The sequence below is a fragment of the Lontra canadensis genome, unplaced genomic scaffold, assembly GCF_010015895.1.
Source record: "Lontra canadensis isolate GAN:19392208 unplaced genomic scaffold, GSC_riverotter_1.0 scaffold3, whole genome shotgun sequence".
In the NCBI taxonomy this organism is placed as follows: Eukaryota; Metazoa; Chordata; class Mammalia; order Carnivora; family Mustelidae; genus Lontra; species Lontra canadensis.
Genome location: NW_022630997.1, coordinates 21,815,483 through 21,836,748, shown reverse-complemented (window position 1 = coordinate 21,836,748; position 21,266 = coordinate 21,815,483). Strand labels below are relative to the sequence as shown.

General features: G+C 49.6%; 1 protein-coding gene across 45 annotated transcripts in view; it reads right to left on the bottom strand.

Moving 5' to 3' along the window:
• SORBS1 (sorbin and SH3 domain containing 1) overlaps nt 1-21,057 on the bottom strand; it is a 225,844-nt gene extending 204,787 nt beyond the window's left edge. For 14 of the 45 annotated variants that reach the window (XM_032883820.1, XM_032883811.1, XM_032883888.1 and 11 more), the window contains exon 1: nt 20,894-21,053. The gene's annotated coding sequence lies outside the window, so the exon portion shown is untranslated. Of the gene's footprint in view, nt 1-20,893 lie in introns of all 45 variants that reach the window. The other 31 variants (XM_032883842.1, XM_032883898.1, XM_032884007.1 and 28 more) reach the window with 20 other exon arrangements.
• Nucleotides 21,058-21,266: the final 209 nt, after the last annotated feature.

Genomic DNA, 21,266 nt, shown 5'->3' with positions numbered 1-21,266 from the left:
ATGTGGGGCTCAATCCCAGGACCCTGAGATCATGACCCGAGCCAAAGGCAGAGGCTTAATCCACTGAGCCACCCAGGGGCCGCTATGATACTGATCTTATCACAGGGTCCAGTCACAATGGACTTGCAAGTTAACCAGCATGCCTTGGGCCTTCCTACATCTGTGCATTTGCTCACACATTTCCTCCTCCTGCTTCTACCCCACCCTCATCCCCTGTCAGTCCATAATGTCCCCCTCCCCCATCTAGGCAGGTCTAACTCCTACCCTTCCTTCAAAACCCAAGTCAACTGGTATCATTTTTTACTGCACTCATTCAGCAAAAATCTGACTACTCACTCTGTGTTAGGTGCATAGTGAACAAGACTGAAAAAAATTCCACCTCTTACAGAACTTTAAATTCATAGGCAGGGGGGACATTATCTCAATTGCGATAACTGATACTAAGGATGGACACAGGGTGATATGCTGGAGAATCTACTCTGTGATGGTGTGGACATACTTGGCCCCTACAAGGCTATGAGCTCCTTGAGGACAAAGCCCAAGACACCCCATCTTAGCTGGCACTCAACAAACATTTGCTGAGTAAAGAATTTAATAAGCTTGCTTAGTTGGTCCAAAGATGGTTCCTTAACAACCAGTTCTGAGTCCTCCATGAATCTGTACGGGATCAAAGGAGAATCCAACTTGCCAAAGACCTTAGAGAAACACCCCAGGTCCTAGGGCTGTGACTCTCAACACTAATGCTGGAAGTGAGCTGAAGTCATCTGACTTGGTTCAATCCTATGCTGCTTCTCTAGAGGTTAAGTGACTCATTGAGATCACACAGCTGGTTAGCGACTAAAAGGTGACACAGGGAGCCTAGAATTTACTGACTGGATAAAGACTAAAGGACTCACTGGAGCAGAGGGCATCTGGACGACAGAGGTGACCCTGCTGGCTGGAGTGGCCAGAGAGCTTTGGGGTGGGGCCCCGGGGATGGAAAGTAGTGCGGGATCATTCCTGTCAGCAAGGCCGGCAGGGGGAAAGGCACTGTAGTAGAAAGCTTGGCCAGGGCGGGCTCACCTGAAACCAGGGTCAGGCGAAAATTTTACCTGCTGATGTAGACCATCTGAGACCAGGCCACAGACTTACCTTTTCCATGGCTGACATGGAAGAGGGACTGAAGTCAGAGCAGCTGGGGGTGAAGCAGGGAGGCTTTCCTCAGAACTGCCCAAGCGGTGCCCTCTCAGGAGAGGGGGCTGTTCTCTTAGACCTATCGGGCAACAGCAATGCTCAGAGGAAGCTGCTCAGAGAAGCTCACATAAAGGCCAAGGGTCCTGGGGCTTCCCCAAATTTGTTTGCTGTTCTGCCCTATGTGACAGGGGCTGACCAGAGTTAAAGAGTAACCAGTAACAAAGAAGTCTGGCAGGCAGCAGAGCACTATTCAAGTTATAAGCACAACACATATGCCCCTTTCTCAGACCCTTCCCTTGGTGAGTAGTCACAGTAATTTAATAAAGGCATCAGAATTACACAACTCCCTGGACCTGAGTGATTCCAGTTCCACAGAGAAACAGCTGAACCCATTCTTAGCAGCCGGACTGGGCCCCACCTGCCTCTCACCTGAGGCCCTGGGCCACCCTGGCCTGTCAGGCCTTGCTGGAATTTTCCTTCCTGGCCTCCACCCACCACGACCACCATGCCAGCCTCTCAGGGTTCAGTCAGGGTTGGGGGGGGGGGGCACAATCTGCAAATATCCACTGAGGTAAAACAACAACATAAGTCCCTGCAGGTAAGGGAACAACCTGAGTTCTTCAGGCGGGCTCTCCAAACGGCCTTCCACTAGTCTTGTGCTCTGAGGTGAAAACAGAGCCAGGTCCCCAAAGGGCAAGGTTTCTCGATCTCAGCACACCAACACGGGGCACACAATACCCCTCTGTGGTGGGCCGCCCTGTGTGCCACAGACTTTTAGACGCACACTGGCCTCCACCCACCAGAGGCCACAGCAACCCCACAGGTCACCACAATTGAAAATGTCTCCTCCAGACATTGCCAAATGTCCTGTAGGGATAAAACTGCCCTCAGCTGAGCACCACCACCAAGGGGTGAGCTCCCTAAATGAGCGAATACATACAGCTCCAAAGACACAGGCACCCAGAACTCCTAGTCCTACGAAATAGCTTGGGCCTTGAAGATAGCGCTTTGGATTGGGTGGACCTGGGTTAGAATCCTGCCTCTCTCTGTCTTATCAACTCCGAGACTCTGGGTAGGTCACTTAGCCTTGCTGAGTCTCAGTTCCTTCATCTTTAAAATGGGAGCAATGAAACAGCACCCACCTGATAGGGAGGCCCTGGCAGTTACATAAAATGACATGTAATGATTGCCTGGCACTGTGAGTGAATTTAACATTCAATAAACATTAGGGATTATTTATGGGCCTGGAAAATTCCTTTTAGTCAAGCCTAGCATTTAGTCTTCTATTTCTGTGGCTTCTGATCTTCCCCCTTCTTCCTATGCTCCTTCCACCTGTTAAATGCCTTTGGTCTTAACCTTTGGTCTTTAGGAATCCTTCCTGCTGGTTCAAAGGCATCTGAGGTTAAAGTGAAGGAAAGAAAACACACACACGCACACACACACAGAGAACCTTTCAGATCCAACCCTGCCCAGACCAACTCTCCAGACAAAGGTTTCCATTGTTGTCTAAAAACAAACTTTTCCACAGGGAGGCCTTAAAAGAGCCACAAGTCTCCAAGCCTCCAGACTCTTCTAGTTCTCATCCCCACTCTGCCCAGACCCTGGCAATATCCCTTCTCCTTTCTGGGCCACAGTTTCCTAATCTGTGAATGAGTGCCCCCCGCATTACTACTCTCCAAGACGCCACACTGCGTCAGAATGCCGCGTGTGGACAGCAGCTGGATCCCCATTTTAAGTAAGTGCTTACCTGGGAATAAGGGTCACAAAGACAAATGCGCCTCTTTTTCCCTATGTTCCCCAAGAGCCAGCACAATATAGTATTTACAGAATACAGAAGTGGGTATTCGTTGCATGGGAGTCAGATCTGAATAAAATGAAATCCTGCCAGACCACTGAAACCTCGTGCAAATTAATAATGTTGCCATATCTGTAAAATGGGATAATAATAAAAGCAGAAATGATGTACAGATTATTAGACAAACATCAAGAAAGCACACACTAGGTATTCAGAACACATATCCCTTCTTTCTGGACTCTAGTTTATATTGGGTAATATAACTCTGTGTCATCCTCCTCCTCTGGAAAATCCTTCCTTCTCTCCTTTCCCAGGGCTTGTCCAAGCCCTCCTCTGCCAGGAAGCCTTCTCTGCATGGACTGTTTCTAAAGGTCCAAGGCCAGAAGTTTCCCAAAGATTGGCTTGGGGAGGGAAGGGGAGGAGGGGAAGAAGTTCCCTGCCCTGAGAATTTCCTTCCTGTGAATTCCGGAAGATTAGCCCCTCCCCTGCTCCACCCCGGAATGGAGCACTGACCACAACATCTGTGTAGGCTTTGAGTTTGCACACTCATTAGGTCAGAATCCCATAACCACCCTGAGATGGGCAGGATGAGCTGGGACAGCATACCCTCCCCCGCAAATGGGTCCCCCAGAGTCCCTCCCATAGCTCACTGCCCACTCACTCTAGGAAGACAAGGAAGAAGACCACGTGGTTTCTTTCCCCTCCATGGGAGGGCTCACAAGTCTCCAGCCCAGACCCTTCCTTTTACCCAAACCCTAGGACTGTAAGGACTCCATGGTCTCCGGTCAGCTTGAATCCTACAGTAAAAACACCTTCTAACCGAAAACTGAACCACAGGAGAGGAAGGAATAGGCCCAAGGTCTCAGCCAGTTCCAAGGCAGGGCTGAGTTAGAACATGGGTCTCTGGGCTCTAGACTCACCATGCCTCTGCCCACTCCCTCTTTCTCACCAGCTGCCCCCACTTCCTGTCTCTGGTACCATAGGCTTCTCCCAGGCTCCGAAGCTTGCAATCACCGCTGCTTCTTCCCCTGCCTTGTTTCTCTCATCCTCCTGTCACCAAAACCAGTAGCCCTTTGTGACACCGGCCTACAGACCACCAGTCCCACCCTCCCAAACCCACTGCCTCGTTCCAATCACCTCATGACAAGGAGCCCAGGCTGAACTCCCCAGAAGCCCATTCTACACAACAGGGCCAGATTCCTCTTCCCTCAACATAGCTTTGCCATGCCACTCTCCTGTCCAACAACCTGCCATGGTTCGTCTGTCCCATGGGATTAAAGCTCTCCTGCCCAACACACCCAGGAAGCTCATTCACCTACTCCAGCCCACCTGGGTTTGCCCTGCTCCCCTATGTGCCCCCTCCTCTCTCTCCTGGATGACCTCCTGGCTCCCTCTCAGACCTCTGGCCACATCACTCTCCTCCTCGGCAGGTCTTCCGTCCTCCCCTTCCTCCTATCCTGTTGGTCCCCCCATAAGAACCTCCCCTGACCTCCACAGCCCACAGCAGTCTCCAACTCCTCTGCATGTAGTCACCACTAGCAGTTAAGGGCCTAAGCCTGGTGTTCTCGTGGCCTCATATTGTCCCTCTACTGCCTGAGCTATATGAACATTACCTCATCACCAAACTGCAAATGGCCAACCACCAACTTGGCCATGTTCCTCCCACCTCCAACCTCAGCCTGGCATTCATTCCACAAATATTATCTGAGTGCGTCTGATGGGCCAGAGAGTCCCTGCCCTTGCTCTTGAAACCCTTCTTACCCTTCAAGCAATCTTAAATGCCACATGCTCTGTGACCCTCCTCCCTGTTCCCCAACTCCCACACACCCCCACAAAGGAGTCTTCACCTCTCCACCTTAGGACATCCCAGTTGTTCTCCAGTCAATCTCCCCACCACCACCATGTCCTCCCTAGACGCAGACCTTCTCCTCCTCACCCACAGCTGAGCCACCTACAATACCCTTTACCAAGAAGATGTTCAATGAATAGGCTTCACAGTGAACTGAAAGAAACAGAATCTGCCCAGTTCTCAGGCCAGCCTGGGCTCCTGGGTGGCCCCAAGCTCCCCGTACATCCAAGTGACCTCTTACTGTTCTTCCAAGATTGGATTTGGGCCCAGACTGAATCAAATGACCTCTTATCATTCTTCCAAAATTAGGCTTTCCTCTTTAATTACACCTTATCTACCACATTCTATGTGGATTCTAATTACATAATTACTTCAAGCCTTGGGACTTAAGAGAAAAAAAGAAAGAAAGAAAGGAGTGTGTATGATTACACAGGTAAGTAAACACATCAAATATGCATATTTCTACATGCCAGATGCCATTTTTCTCTTCATATACCATTTTGTAACCCAGAAAATATAGTCCATGGAGGTGTCTAAATCACATTAAGGTAAAAAAAGTCTTACTGGGTAGGAGCAGATGAAGGAGAACTTCTAGGAGAGCCTAACCCTGAGATGGGCTTCGAAAGAAGTTTGAAGTCAGTAACCAGCCCTCCCTCTTCCCCTCCTGCAATGAAGAGGGAGCTTCGAGGTTAGGCATGGTAGATTCTGAAAACATGACCTGCCTGATCCCCCCCCCAACCCAAATACCCACTTTGCTCTGAATCCAGGCACTCACTGCACTCTTCTCCCCTTAGGGCACGCATGCACCATTCTCTCCCCAATCAGACTATGTTCACCCTGCAGGCAGGGGCCCTATTTCAGCCATCTTGGTATTCCCAATTCTCAGTCCTTCCCCTGACCAGTAGGGGCATCTAGCAGGCCCTTCCCCATCCTTATACTCCCGGCCTTATTACAGTATTGACCTTCCAGGGCGCCTGGGTGGCTCAGTGGGTTAAAGCCTCTGCCTTTGGCTCAGGTCATGATCTCAGGGTCCTGGGACTGGGCAATGCATCGGGCTCTCTGCTCACCGGGGAGCCTGCTTCCTCCTCTCTCTCTCTGCCTGCCTCTCTGCCTACTCATGATCTCTGTTTGTCAAATAAATAAATAAAATCTTAAAAAAAAAAAAAAGTATTGACCTCCCCCAATCCACTAAGCCTTCTCATGCCACGCTGCCTTTGTTCATGCTGGTACCCCCAACTTTTATCAGGAATGCCCTCCTCTGGTCCTTTTCCAGCCCCCTCCCACCTCCATGACGGCCCCTACTGCAGCTGGTACTTGCCCTACCTTAGTGTTTATAACACCTGGGCACAAAAACCTTTTCATGTGCCTACTTCTCCCTTCAGACCAGGTAACCCAACTTTCTGATCACACCTTCCTGCTAGTAAAATAGCTTGGAGCATATTTACTTATAAGTTAATTATAAAACCCGTACTACTCTAAATAGGAAAGCTACATCTTTCTTATGTTTGAGTTAAAGAATAAATAGAACTTTCACTGATGTTTTCTTCCTGCCACTCAATCGATCTCTTGAGAGCTCACCCACTGCTCTAGATTAGGAACAGCGTGAGGACAGCTGGGGTGTTTTGTTCTCTTTATATTCCCAGAATCTGCGACAGAACCCAAAATTTAGTAAATGAATTAATTTGCTCATGGCTCATGAGCCCCTTCTGTGGGCCAGGCACACGCTGGGCCCTGGGGACAGAATATGGCTAAGAACCAGCTCTGGCCACGGCCATCATGGCTCCAGCTACAGATGGCTGGGGTGGGCAGACAAACAATGATTTCCACCACAAATGTAACACAGCAGCTGAGACAGATGCTGCGATGAATGTTCTGTCCAGAAGCACTGAATCATGAAAGCCTCGAATGGGAGGTTTTAAACTGCTCCAGGGGATCAGAGAAAGCTTCCCCAGGAACACGCTGCTGCAGGTGCCATGGGAAGGATGAGCAGAGTTGGCTATGTAAAGGGAAGAAAGAACACTCCCAGCTAAGGAAACTAAACAGGCAAAATCCAGAGGCTGGAACAGAGAAGCGTAAGTGCCAGGGACTAACAGGCCAATAAAACAAAATGAATGAACAAGCCCCAAAAGGACAGTGCGTTCCCCTCCCCTTTACTCTCCCCTATTCATCAAAACAGACCCAGCTTCCAACCTCTGAAGGGGTTGCTCAGTCCCAATACCACCCGGTCTCTGGGCCAAGCAGGCAGGTGGGTCTCCTCCAGGTCTCCCAGCCGGCCGGGAGTGGGGTCCTGCACCCCTCCTGAGAAGCTCAAAAGCTTAGGAAGACACTCCTGGAAACCATGCCTGTTGCTATGGGCACCACCAACCCAAGGCTCCTAGGCAGTTTAATTTTTTAAAGAGAGTATTAAATATTTTACGTCTTCTAACAGCACGGTTTCTTCCCTGCTACAATGGAAAGGAACCCCCAGTGCAAATACCCAGCAAGGCAGCCCAAGGAGGTGTGCGCCCTGCCATGGAGGGTAACCTCTGGATTCCTTGCTTGCCCAGGGGGACGTTCCTCGCAGAAGCAACCTGGGAATCCAGAACTGCAGCCACAAAAACCCCTTCTCTACTGGAGCCCCTGTGACCCCAGGAAGGGAAAATTATTCCCCACGATGCTTCAGGTGAGTGAAAGGTGAGTGAAAACAGCCCACTTCAGGTGAGTGAAACAGCCCAGGACCTTCATTCAAGATCAGACGGAGACCGTGGACGATACCGTAGGCTGGCAGGCTGGGGGCCTCCTCCCGCAGCAGCTGTTCTGAAGAGCAGCCTCGCTTCTCTCTGCGCTCAGGCATGACTAACATTTCCCAGCTCCTGGGGGGCCTCGCCCCCTCACACCTGCCGGGCCTGGCTCGCTAACGCATCATGCCCAAAGAAAGGCCCCACAAAGCAAGCACAAAACCGTCCTCCAAGGTCTGCGACTGTCTTGGGCCAGGCTCACGGGCCTGGCAACCCATCTGTCAGCAGCCGGCACCCGCCCTGCTTAGGCCCTCGGGCCTCTGGAGTCCAGCTTTCTCTAGCTACTCTATCTTCCATCCCTGTTGGGGTTCTTCTTTCTCTGGAGACTCTATTCATTTTGTCCTGCTTAAAGCAGCCCAGTTCCTCCTGTTGCCTTGGCTTTTCCATCCAGATCCCTGGCCTGCTCTCAAGCCCACGGCCCAGGCCACTGGGGCAGTGACAGATCTCCCAGCTGCAGCTCCGGCCCGTCTCACCTCGCCCCACGAGCCAAGGGATCCTCTCCTCTCGCCGGCTTGCTGCGCGTGTGGTCTATGAGGAGAGGCACACACAAGAGTCAGCAGTGTGTGTGTTGCAGCAGCCTGGGACAGACGCCCACACAACAACACAACACGAAAATGTTTCCGTTGTCCCCCCTTGACGCAGCATCAACAGCTATGCCCCCTGACCATCATTCTGGGCTCACAGGAAACAGTCACTCGACCCTGGTGCTGCCCCTACAGATGCCAGACAAACTCCACATGGAGATGAGCGATCTGCACGCAAGTGAGCTCCTTACAGATCACACTAGGAAACCGCTCACACTAGGAAAACGCACCGCTGCCAGGTCCCCCACAAATTCCGGCAACAAGAGAAACTGTTTGGATGTCAACAGTTATGTCCCAGTGACCTTTCGTACTGGGAAACCAAATTCAAAGGCTGGCCTACGGGCTGATGTTCATAATCGATGCACCAGGCATTATATAAATGAGTAATGAGTTTGCGCATTGACACGTGGGTAGTTCCGGGATCTTCTAAGCACCCATTCCTGTCACAGCTGCCCTGGACTAGAACATCATCCATGAATGGTGGAAAGTCACAGCCCCAAGGAGAACAAGCTTGGCAAAGCCAGGTAGAGGTCACAAGTACTCAACAATCCTGACCAAGGTCCTCAAGCAGCATGTGTGTGGACCCGTGAGAAGCCAGGCAGCCAGGAGCAGTCTCCCCCCAGGTCAGTCCTGAGTCTACTATCACCAGACACCTAACTGTCTGTCTGTCTGTCTGACGGTCTGTCCCTGGCCATGTTCTGCCCCCTGCTCTGCGTGCCTCACCTGGCTGAGGCCATCTGTCTGTCTGACGGTCTGTCCCTGGCTGTGTTCTGCCCCCTGCCCTGCATGCCTCACCTGGCTGAGGCGAGATGCTGGATAGGTCAGGGGTGTCCCAGGTGCCATCACCACCCCCACCCCCACACACCCTGTCCTACCAAAACCTTCCCGCCTCAAAACCTGAAATAAACTGCTGGACGCCTGCAGGGAAGCCAAGAGCCCCATGCTCTTGTTCACGGACACCCGTTCTACACGTTCATGGACGCCTGTTTGAGGAACGAGATGAGCCCGTGGCTATGAAAGCACTTCTTCGACTGAAGTTCCGCGTGCAAGCAGGGATTCGCCCAGCAAATGGGGCACCCTCCGGGCCCTGGGGCTAACATCAGAGTTCCCTTTCTCCCCAAAACAGGGCACCCTGAGCACACCAGGCCACACCAGGTGGACCTGCTTGCAAGACTGAGCAAATCACCAAGCGACGAAAATCCCAAAGAGAAGCTTAGGCTCCAGCTGCCAGATCACCCAGGATCCGTCCCTTCTCTCCTCCACACACCTCTGGCACATCCCTCTGCTCCACAGGGCTGACGGCCAATGTCTGAGAACCACCCCTCACCAAGGTAGAAATACAGTATGGGGAGAAGAAATGTCTGGGGACAAGACAAAGGGCCATGGGTAGAGGCAGACCAGAAGGAAAGGGACATCAAAGGGGTTCCTTGTTCAAGTGTCAGTGACGAGCTTCGCGGCCGGCATTTTTACATCAGGTCTCACATGCAAAGCAGCCCCCAGCTTAGACACATTCGGTTCTGGGTCCCTCTCCAGGCACTCAGTCAGCTCTGCAAACACAGCCTCGCCTGCCAGCGTTCTTTCGCTGCTCTGCGATCTGTTTGAAAATGCCTCCTTGACTCCACCAATAACTTGTCTCCTTCTCTTCAACATAGCAGCCACCATTACCATGCGTCAGGCACAGGCTAAAGACTTGCGTCATTGAGTCAGCCATAATCCTGGGAGGGAGGCACCTTTATTTTCTCCATTGGACAGGGGAAAGCCTGAGGCAGAGAGGAGCCACTCGCTCCTGGAGGCAGCAGGCGCAGGCAGCACCAGCATGGCGACCATGCTCTTTGTCATCTGCTTGCCCCTCACTTCCAAGCAAGAAGAGCCAAGCTCCAGGAGAAGGGATCTGTTCCCAGCTCGGGCCCATCCAGCGACATGGCCTAGAACAAATGGCTTCTCTCTGCATCGGCTGCCTCTGCTGTGAAACAAGGCTGATCACAGATGCCTGCTCTAGAAACACAGAAGCTTAGCTCTCTCTGTAGCCCAGTGCAGGCTGCCCGAGAGAACTTCCTGAGATGACAGGAACTTGTGTCTAGGAGCACTGGTGGGAACGAGGGACTGAATGGCAAACTGTATTTTATTTTAATTAACTTAAAATGAATATGGCTGGTGTCCACCACACTGGAAAGCTCAGCTCTAGTCTAGAATTCTAGGAGGGCAGAGGCCACTTCTCTTTGGTCACTGCTGCATTCCCAGAGCCCAGCCCAGACCCTGGTGTGCGGCTGGTGCTCAGTAATTATTTGTTGAACAAATCAAAAGCAAAGGACTTTTCAGGTGCTCTAATAAGGCTTCCTCTCCCACCCCAGGATTGATTTCCAGGCTCTCTGGCTAATGGACATCTAACCTTGGCTTGGCAAGGAGCTCAGGGCCTCCCAAATGCAATACAGCAGGGACTAGCTCTCAGGATAAAATGTGCTTCTGTGAAGCCACATTTATCTCCCTGAAATTCCTACTTACTAGTCCTGGCACATTAGCTCATAGGTTTAGGAAAACCAAACTAAATTATGAAAAAGCACTTAAACATCTGTAAACACTTTAAACGAAGGATTATATCTATAATTCACTTTCTTAGTTAAGATGCATCTGATCTCACCTTGTAACAGTGTGAGGCCCATTAAACAAATACATGACGGTGACCTGATTGGGGGAAACGGTCCCCCAGTGTCAGGGCTGTGGTACAGAACGGCTATCGCGGCTGACTTTCCCATCAATGCATTTGAGATTTGGGCCCCAAGCTCCATAACTGTGCCAAGGAGTGTGTAGCTGGACTTACAAGGAGCAAGGCCTCGTTCTCTGAGCAGGGTCTGCGCATTCTAGCAGATCAGCTCCTGTTTTCTTATTTCCTTGATGTACTCTAAGCGGAAAAGCCTAACATGCACCAAGGGCCACGCACCCAGGGCTACGTCAGACACAAAGATGACTGTGATGCGGCCCCCACGAGGAGCCCGCCGTCCAGAGGGGTAGGTCAAACCTGCAGTGCACCGACTGTTTCAGGCATGGAACTTCAATCAGGAGCAAGACATACATGCCACAGTCACTCAGGGTGACCAAGGTCCTCACAGACATATCTACAAAATATTGACCGGGCTGCCTTGGAAGAGATACCCGGAAGGATGCTAGCACTGTGCCTTGACACAGCAGGTATTTACGGCCATGAACTCAATCAAATCTTGACGAACAGCTCATTTTAATGTGGGGGAAACCAAGACCCGGACAAGCTAAGTGACTTTTCAAGGTGCCCCAGGTTGTTAGTGATGGGGCTGGACATAACACCTGAGCCTCATCACTCTCCAGCCCACCAGCCCACAACGCCCGCTCACGGTGCTTCTTCGGCTACCTGGCACAGGGAGAAGGCCAGATCTGCTGCCTATTACTAGGTCTATCTCAGAATAAACAATGAATTTATTTTTGTAAGACTGCTTGCTTGGGACGCTCTTGAAATCTCATGACTAACTGTATGCACACCACCTTAGAAACGTGCATTCAGGGGCGCCTGGGTGGCTCAGTGGGTTAAAGCCTCTGCCTCGGCTCAGGTCATGATCTCAGGGTCCTGGGATCAAGCCCCACATCGGGCTCTCTGCTCAGCGGGGAGCCTGCTTCCCTTCTCTCTCTCTGCCTGCCTCTCTGCCTACTTGCAATCTCTGTCAAATAAATAAAATCTTAAAAAAAAAAAGTGCATTCAATCCCCATTCAATCATTTCTTGAGAATATACGCTACCTAGCAGGTACCAGTTTAAGGGCTTGGACAAAGAGATGAAACTTCTGGTTAAACTGGAGGGTGAAACACCCATATTTTCCCCCGCTCTCTCCTAGAACCCCACTAAAAGGACAGTAGAAAATTCTGATTTTTGATGGAAAGAAGACGATGACAGACAAGATATATCAACAGAATTCTGGAAGACAGAGAGCTGACCGCCATGCAGTAGTGGGCTCAGGTTTCTGCCCTGCTAAGTGCAAGCAGGGGAGGGAAACACTAAGCAAGTGGGGACTTATGCCACAGAAACAGAAGAAGCCTCTGGAATTGGAGGCACCAAAGATTAAGAGGGGAGGGGTAAGGGGCTAAAAAAGAGAGTGTGCTAAAAGTTTGTTAAAGGAGCACTTCCAGCCCAGGGATGTCTCTCCTCCCATCTACTCAGTCTGGTGACTTCCCTCCCTCAGGCAGAAGAAGGCAGAGACTGACTGTTTAGGCAAACTACACCAGAGACTCGGGATGCAGACACAGTTGAGGGAAGTACACAGCTGAGAGAAGAAAGGAAAGAAGGGGGCAACCTTCAAAAAAGAACAGAGTAAGGGAAAGTCTGCACACCAAACAGGGTATGCAGCCTCCTTTCCCATCAGGGTTCCCACAATGCAAGACATCCAGGCTATTTCACCCCAGGCAACATTTCTCTCCAGGAAAACCCAACATCCCCCTGAGAAAAGATCTATAGGGACAGACATCGAAAGCACACTCTCTTCTAGAGCCCACGACGAAGTTAAGCCCCCTTCCTTGTCACACAAATGCCCAATCAGCAATCTTAAAATATAAATGGACAGTCAAGGATCAGTGGAAGAACAGTTCCAATGGGAAATTCAGTAACTGAAACAAGCAGGAAAGGCGGCTTGGAGGAAACAAAGACAAAGCAGAAAAGAGCAGAAAAACACCAAAAACAGAAACAAAAACAAAAACCTAACCTAAGTGAATTTATTGCACCCATGAAACAAGAACAAAATACTATTTTAAAAAAAAATGTGAGCATCAGAGAATGAGGTATACCAGAAAGTAAGCATGCAAGCATGTTTCATGCAAAACCATGAAAACATAAATTTGAAAATTCAAAAGGGTTAAGAATGAAGCTGAAGAGGTCTCTCACAAAGTAAAAAACAAAAATAAAATGAAAAACAAGAAATAAAAGATTTTAAAATTATAAACTTGGGGCGCCTGGCTGGCTCAGTTGGTACAGGATGTGACTCTTGATCTCAGGGTTGTAAGCTCAAGCCCCACACTGGGTGCAGAGATTACTTAAAAAAAATAATAAAATGTTTAAAAACATAAAATAAAAATAAAAATTATAACTCAACCCAGGAAGTCCAACATCCAACTAAGAGAGGAGTTCCAAAGACAAAAGAAAAAAAGTAACTTACCAAGGAAAAATATAAGAAAATTTCCCAAAACTGAAGAACTTGAGTCTTCAGATCAAAACAGTACACTAAAGGACCTCACACAATAATTTTAAAAGCAAGAAAATTTCCACTACAGAGAAAGAGAGATGATCCTAAAACTTGCAGTGAGAAAAAAGGAAGTTACCCATAGGTGATCAAGAATCCAAATGGCATCTGAATTTTTGCCATTAATATTGGAACCTAGAAGACAGTGGAGCAATGCTTTCGAAATTTCAAGGGACCATGACTTTCAACCTAAAATTCTAGACAAATTAAACAACCAATCAGGGGCACCAGGGTGGCTCAGTTGGTTAAGTAGCTGCCTTCACCTCAGGTCATGATCCCAGGGTCCTGGGATCAAGTCCCACCATCAAGCTCCCTGCTCCATGGAGAGCCTGCTTCTCCCTCTCCCTCTGCCTGCTGCTCTGCCTACTTGTGCTCTCTATCTCTCTGTCAAATAAATAAATAAAATCTTGAAAAAAAAAAACCAAAAAACAAAACACCAATCAAGTGTAAATGTTGAATAAGGGTATTTCAGAGGTGCAAGTTTGAAGTGAATCTCCACAGACCCTCTCTTAGAACCTCCTGGGGAAATAAACCAAGAAAGAGGAAACAGAGGATCCAGCCCAGGACAAGGTAAAGGAATTCCCAGGATGAGTCATGTCACAGGCCTATAGGTCAATCAACCCAGAAAAGAGGAGAGAGTTGGAGGCCTCTGGGAGGGAGGTCTCCAAGAGAAAAATGGTAATAAAATAAAGAGGAACATGTATTATAAAACATAGATGTTTTAAAATTCTTTCAGAGACTTTGAGAATTAGTAATAAGTACATAGAAAACAAAACAGAAAAAAGAAGGCAATGATCAACTAAAAAAAAAGATGTACAAGAAAGGAAATATAGCACAACTATATGGTTCAGCCATAAACACTATTTACACAGCCAAGATAATGTAACATTGAATATCAATATAACCCAAAACTGTGATGTAATTGGGAAGACAGTGTGAACAGAGGTATGTGGGGAGAAGAGGGGACTAAGGGCTCCTCTAATCCATGGTAGGACATCAAGGAATAATATCCAAATTGAACAATCAGGAAACAGAACTGTTAGCAGGCAACTCACAAATATAACAGTACTATCAGGAAAAATAGCTAATAGAGTTGGAAGTGACTGTAGTAGGCAGAATAATGGCCCCTCAAAGATGGTGTCCATATCCTAATCCCCGAGCCTATAAACATGTTATCTGGCATAGGGGAATTACGGTTGCAAACAGAATAAAGGTTGCTGATCAAGGGCACTTAAAATACGATTGCTAGATTACACAGGCGAGCCCAAAGTACTCACAAGTGTAGGGAGTCAGAGGAAGGTGGGACTCTGTGAGAAGTCAGAGTGATGCAGTAGGAGGGGCCTCAGCAGCCCACTCCAGTAGAGGAAGGGGGCCGGGGGCCAGGGGCCAGGGAAGGCAGGCAGCCGCCAGAAGACTGCAACTAAGGACACAGATTCTTCCCAAAAGGGAATACAGCCCTGCTACCACCTTTATTTTAGCCCAGTGAGAACCTTTTCAGACTTCTAACCTACAAAACCATAATATGAATTTATGTTGCTTCAAGCCACTATGTTGGTGGTAATTTGTTACTGCAGCAATAGAAAATCACATTCAGTGACGGACTCCGGGGAGTAATCGCTGGAATGAGAAGGGGTGACACAGCGTTTCTTTATAAGCCTTGCAGTGTTACTTGACTTTAAAAAAAGTATACACACCCACAAACACACACTTTTAAAAAAGTATGTGTATATATTACATACACACACATATACACATAAATACATAAATATGACTTTGATGTAAATTAAAACTGCATTTAAAAAGGGATGAAACATAGATTCTGTCTTGCCAGATCTCACAATCTGGTAGAAAAGACAGACAGGGAACCAGCTACTGCTGAACACAGGAAGAAAAGCGCCTTTCAGATGTGAGGAGAGTCTGAAAGGAGAAGGAGGAGTTAGCCAGGCCAAAGAGAAAAGGCCCTCCGTGAGGGACAAGCTCTGGAGAGAGGGAGAACCTGGTTTCTGGGGACATGTGTAAGTGTTTGTGACTGGAACATCCAGTGGGTCTGGCAGAGCCAGCGGGAAGGGCTGGGGGCGTTGGGCAGCTCTCTACACAACCAGGCTTGGTGCTGCCACACTGCTGGCTTCTCCAGCTGGGCCCGGGACCTGCTGTGCATGATTCAAGTGGACATGGGTAAGTGAAGGCCCGTATACACACAGTATTTTCCTGGACCATCAGTTGTACTCAATAGCAGAGCATATATTTTTTTAAAGATTTTATTTATTCATTTGAGAGAGAGAGAAAAAGAGAGAGAGCAGGAGCAGAGGAAGGGATAGAGGGAGAGGAGAAGCAGTCTCCCCACTAAGTGGCTAGCTGGACGTGGGGCTCGATCCCAGAACCCCAAGATCACAACCTGAGCTGAAGTCGGATGCCTAACCGACTGAGCCACCCAGGCACCCCAACAGTAAAGCACTTTAAATACCTTTATACTAAAACCAGCACAGACATATTATAGAGTACAAAAGTCATGTGAATTTTTAACATATTAACTAGAGATTTCAAGGCAACTGCTTGCTTGCAAGGCCCGCTTTAGACACTAAACTATCTGCTGACCACTGAGAACCAAGACTCAATCTTCTTTGTAATTAGTCTGAGTCAGAAGAAAATTTTAAAGCACTACACCAAGCATCCATCAAAGCACCAGGAACTTCATACCTGCAACCTGTCAGGGGGTGCCTACCCTCCTTGTGCCTAGCTTCCCTTGGGTCCTAATCGACATGAATCAGAAAGCTGAGCAACATCTCATTCTTTTCCAAAGGGTCCTGGGTCTTGCCACTGACTGTTGGGTTCACCCAGCTTAGGGAAACAAAAAAAACCCATCACACTGAATTCTTACATGTATTCTCTTGGCCATAAGTCCCCCCACATCCCCGACTCTAAGCGTTAAGAGAATCACAGACAAGAGTCCCAGCTTCAACATCAACACCCACAGCCTTTACAGTATAGGCCTCTGTCAGAGAACACACTGCACTCTTTCCATGGAAGGAAGTCAAGAAATAGGGCACATCTCTTGGGAGAGGGTGTCCCTTGTGTCCACAATACAGGGGTGGAAACTTTTTCTATTGTTGTAACTGCTTTTGTTATAAAAACAATAATATCCACATGACAGTGAGCCGGGAAATTTTTTTTTATAAAGAGCCACTACTGACCATAGAAGAAAAGCGGGGAGGGGAGGGGAGGTGGAAATCAATGGAAGGCCACACAGAAAGAAATAAAAAGCAATTTAATTGGGTTTGGTTTGTTTGTTTTGTGTATAAAACACATACCCACACATGGAAAGAGAGTGAACTCAACTGACTGTAAATTAAGAACAGAGAAGATTAATTTTTAATAGCGGTAAATGTATTAAAATATACTACAAAGCTGTATTATTGATGGTCAAGAAAGAATGGGGAGGAGGGTAAGAAGAAAGAGAAAGATTCAGCAGGAGGAGAGAAAAAGAAATATATAGAGGAGGGAAACGTGGGAAAGCAAGAAAGAGAGGACAGTGAGACACACAGACACACAGGCCCATCCCTGCACAAAAAGAGGGAACAACTCAAGCAATCTAGAGACACTTCTGAGGCCTGACCAAGGAGCCAAAGTAAACTACACCACACAGGCCAGCTGTTGGCTCGGGCTATAGACTTCAAAGTATTATCACCTTTCATCCTTGCCTTTGAACGGCTACTGATCCGGTTAACCACTATTCACAGCTCTTTAATTGCTCATTGAAACATTCAGAGACTTAGCTCAGGTCCCAGGCCAGAAGCTCCCTGCACATGGGCTACAGTCAGTCAATCAGCCAGCTCCAGGCTTGCCCTCTGAAAAGGGAGTATGTGAAACACTATCTCATAAAACATACAGAACCCCGGTGAAAGTTTGAGGAGAAAACGCTGCTTGAGTTGAAAAGAGATTCTTTGGAGAACTTTCTTTCGTTTTGCATTGTAAAAAAAAAAAAAAAAAAAAAAAAAAAAAAAAAAAAAACTGGGACTGAATTAAGCAGAACTGGGTCCCACCTCAGCATTCTCTGGCCTCACCGCCAGCACACCTGACTTCCCACATGTTCAAGTTCCATGTGGCCCAGTGGCTCCAAAGGCCTCAGCTGACCCTACGGCAAAGCAGCCTCTACCACACTCTGCAGGCTGAGGGTCAACGGGAGAGATCCCAAGGACACTCAACGGCCACCCCAAGCCCAAGCGGGTCCACCCACTCCCACCCCTATCTAAACCAAGCTACTTCTTGTTTCCTTCACTCCAGGGCTGAGGAAATCTGCTCTCTCCCAGCTGGCAAAGGCCCCCTTTCAGCTCCGTCCCTCCCTCCTCCAAGCTTGGAGGCTGTGTTTTCCCCTTCCCCACCTGACCTGCCTCCAACCTCTCTCCTCTTCAACCGTGTTTCCTCCTCACTTTCTCCATCCCATTTTAGAATCTCAGAGAAGGAGGGAGTAAGAGCTACATCAAATCACCACACCTCGGTTCCTGTCCCAGCTTTGCATCTTGCTACCTATGTGACTTTGGACAAATCACCAAACCTTCCCAACCCCTCAAATTCCTCAGTGAGGGGGGAGAAACCTGGCAGTCACAGGTTTCTTCCAATGCTCATTCTCTAAACCCTGAATATTCACCTGTATAACTGCAAATAAAGCAGAGAGTTAAACATACACAGAAAGGAGGAATGAATTCTAAAAACTCCTTTTCCTGAGCATTCTGCCAATTCAAGTCACCCCAGTCAACCTCCAGAGAGTCTGTGCCCCCCATTCCAGGCCATTCTAGCTCTGAACTATTTACATACAGTAAATCCTCATCAATCACACTAATCGAGGAAAAGTTGAATCTGAAGCCATCAGAGGTCTGAGTCCTGGAATACTTCTTTCATGCCATTGAGCAATACTATGACTTTAACATCGTTTAGCAAACAAAAAGGAATGTTAAAATGCCCTCACAAACTGGACTTGTGAATCTAAGAACAGTGATGCTGTCAGGAACCTGGGAAAATAGTCTACTCCAAAGCCTTCTGCTTTTTATTCCAACAAGGACACAGGCCCAGAGCATGGAAGCCACAAGCCCAAAGCCCAAAGCAGGTCGGTGGCCAGGATCAAAGCCAGCTGTCCCGCCTCTGGTCCCAAGCTCCTTCACCAAAGTTTTTTGGGACCATCCATCTCCTTTTAGAGATGGATTAAATCCTAAATGACCACTGAGTGCCCTCTACAGCAAATCTATTTCCACGTCCAGCGAAGGGTCCAGACCTAAGTTTGAATGACCAGATGATTACCAATGCTGCCTGATAAAAAGCCTTCTTTCCTGAACCCTGCCCATTCATACTCCATGAAGAAAACCCCAGAGTCTGCTATCTATATGGAACTCTATTTTAGGGAAGGGAAAATAGGGGAAACGCTGAACAGTTCTTTGTTCTGCAATTAAGAAGCATCTGCTTGTCCCCTCCCAGGACTCCAACCTCACCCCCATTATTCCCAATCCCTTCAGAAAAGTTCACAGAAACTGTCCAACTAGCAGGAAAGAGAGCAGGTAAGAGGAGGATCAGGCCAACAGGGGGAGTGAGCTTGAAGGGAAGATGACAATACCCTTCCCACCTCTTGGCCCTGCAGGGTAGAAAGCATTTCTTTTCAGTTGCTAATTCCCTGCAGGGAAGTCACCAAAAACAGCTAAACTCAGGGCCCTCCAGCTGAGAAATGAGCTCTCTGCAACCCCAGAAGAGCTACCCCTTTGCTAACCGTCCACTCTAAAGTGCGCAGGGCAAAGGTGCCAACAGACCCACCCTTCTCTGCCATCCCCTCAGGCCAAGAGCCTGAGACAGCAGAGCTTGGCTGGCAAGGAGCTATTTAAGGCAGCATCAAGAGGGTGGGGCAGAAAAATTGCTAGCAGCATCCTCTTCCTCCACCCCTCCCTCAAGCCAACACACACACACACACACACACACACACACACACACTCCCAGTGGGTAGACAGCCATCTACCTCACCTGCGTCTCTAACGGCTGTAGATCTGGAGTCTCCAAATGTCCAGCATGTGCTTTCTGTCATTGAGGGTGCTGCCCCCATCTGCTCCCCACCCCACTTTCAATCCACCCCCTTCTCTTCAACCACCACCAAGCTTCCTTTCCATCAAAAACATAAAACTGAATCTAAATAGAGGAGCTCAAAAACCAAGGAGAGTGGAGACAGACAAGCCATCCCTGGCCTTCATTTATGAAAGGAAAAGGGGCGTGTGTGGTGTGGGGGGGTGATGTCAGAGGCCTGACTGCCAGATAGGTTCCATGATGTCTCTAAATGAACCTCCCCCCTATTGACAGTGAAATCAATTCTGGCAATTTCAGCAGGTCGGCCCTGTGACAACAGGAGCATCCCAGCGCTCAGTTTAAAACAAAAATCCAAAGGTTCAGCCAGAACATGCTGGGAAAACACGGGGTCTGGATAAAAGGAGCCACGCTCAGTGGGATCCCTTCTGCTTTTATGTAGCACTGTAGCAGCGTAATAAATTCTGCCTACCCGAAGAAAGCATGCACTGGTGAATTTCAAAGCCATCTTACGACAGCGGATGCAGGGGGGATGCAGAATTCGACAGCACATCCCCCCATGAAAGGTACATAATGACTTCGGGCCTCTCTCCCCCTCTACCTTGAACGGCGCTATCGCTTATTAAGGAAGCCACATCGGAAAGCAGCCAGGTGGGAGCTAGGGATGCCCGGGGAATTCGGAGAAAGGAGTTGCTTTCCGTCCATGTCGGTGATGAGCTGCCTAGCGAGATGCTGCCAGTCACTCTGGGGGGATGAAGCAGCATGGGCGGATGGGCACGCACGGCGTTCCCCGACCCACACACGCACCCGCTCATTCAGGCGGGTCCTAGGCCAGACCCTTCCTCCTAGCGCCCCTCTCGCCGCCCTCTCCTCCCGGGGGATGCTGATGAATGAACACACCTGCGATGCCTCCATCCTGCCGCTCGCTCCCTCCTTCTCTGGCTGCTGCAGAGGAGCCCCTCCGCGGTAGTTTCACTTTACAGCACAAACCCACCCGGGCTTTGATGTCTCCTCCACCCACCCATATTGCAGCCAGCCTGAAGCAGGCGGACATTCTCTCCTAGCAGTGGCCATGATCGCACGTACCCCCACCCACAAAAAAAAAATAAAATAAAACCTGAATCCCGGGGACCCCCGCACCCTGGGGAACTTTCCTGGAGGGACCGGGGATCCATCCAGCAGGAAGGAAGGTCCGGCCGAGGGGGACCACGGCTTTCCCCGTGACCACGGGGATGCTCTGGGGAAGGCGTTCCCCAAGTCCCTCCAACAGCTGGCCCTTTAAACGCGCCTCCTCCGAGCGCGGAACAAAGGCGCCGCCCGCGGGGGCCGGGCCGCCACACGCCCCCGGCGCCGCCGCCGCAGGTCTGGAGAGCGCGGGCGGGCGAGGGGGAGGCTGGCGCGGGCTTACCTTGCGGGTCTCGGGGCGGGCGGGCGGCGCGCGTCCTGCCCCACTCGCACTACACGCTGCAGTTGGCCCCGCTCTGTTTTTCTGGGACTCGGCGCTGACTTCACCGACACTCCGCTGCCGGCCAATGGGCTGTGGCGGCCGCCCCCTCATTAGCATGCGTCTGGAACCGTCCACTCCGGCAGCGCCCGGGCGGTGGGCGGTGCTAGGGGGTGGTGCTCGGTCCGGCCGTGACAGGAAGGGGCGTGTGCGCCAATGGGAGGCGAAGAACCGCCCTGCCGCCCCGCCCCGCGGCATTGTGAGCGGAGAGCGCGGGCCCGCGGATCCTCCGCGACTAGGCGCGCGCGGTCTCAGTAACCCTTTCTGTCCTGGCAGG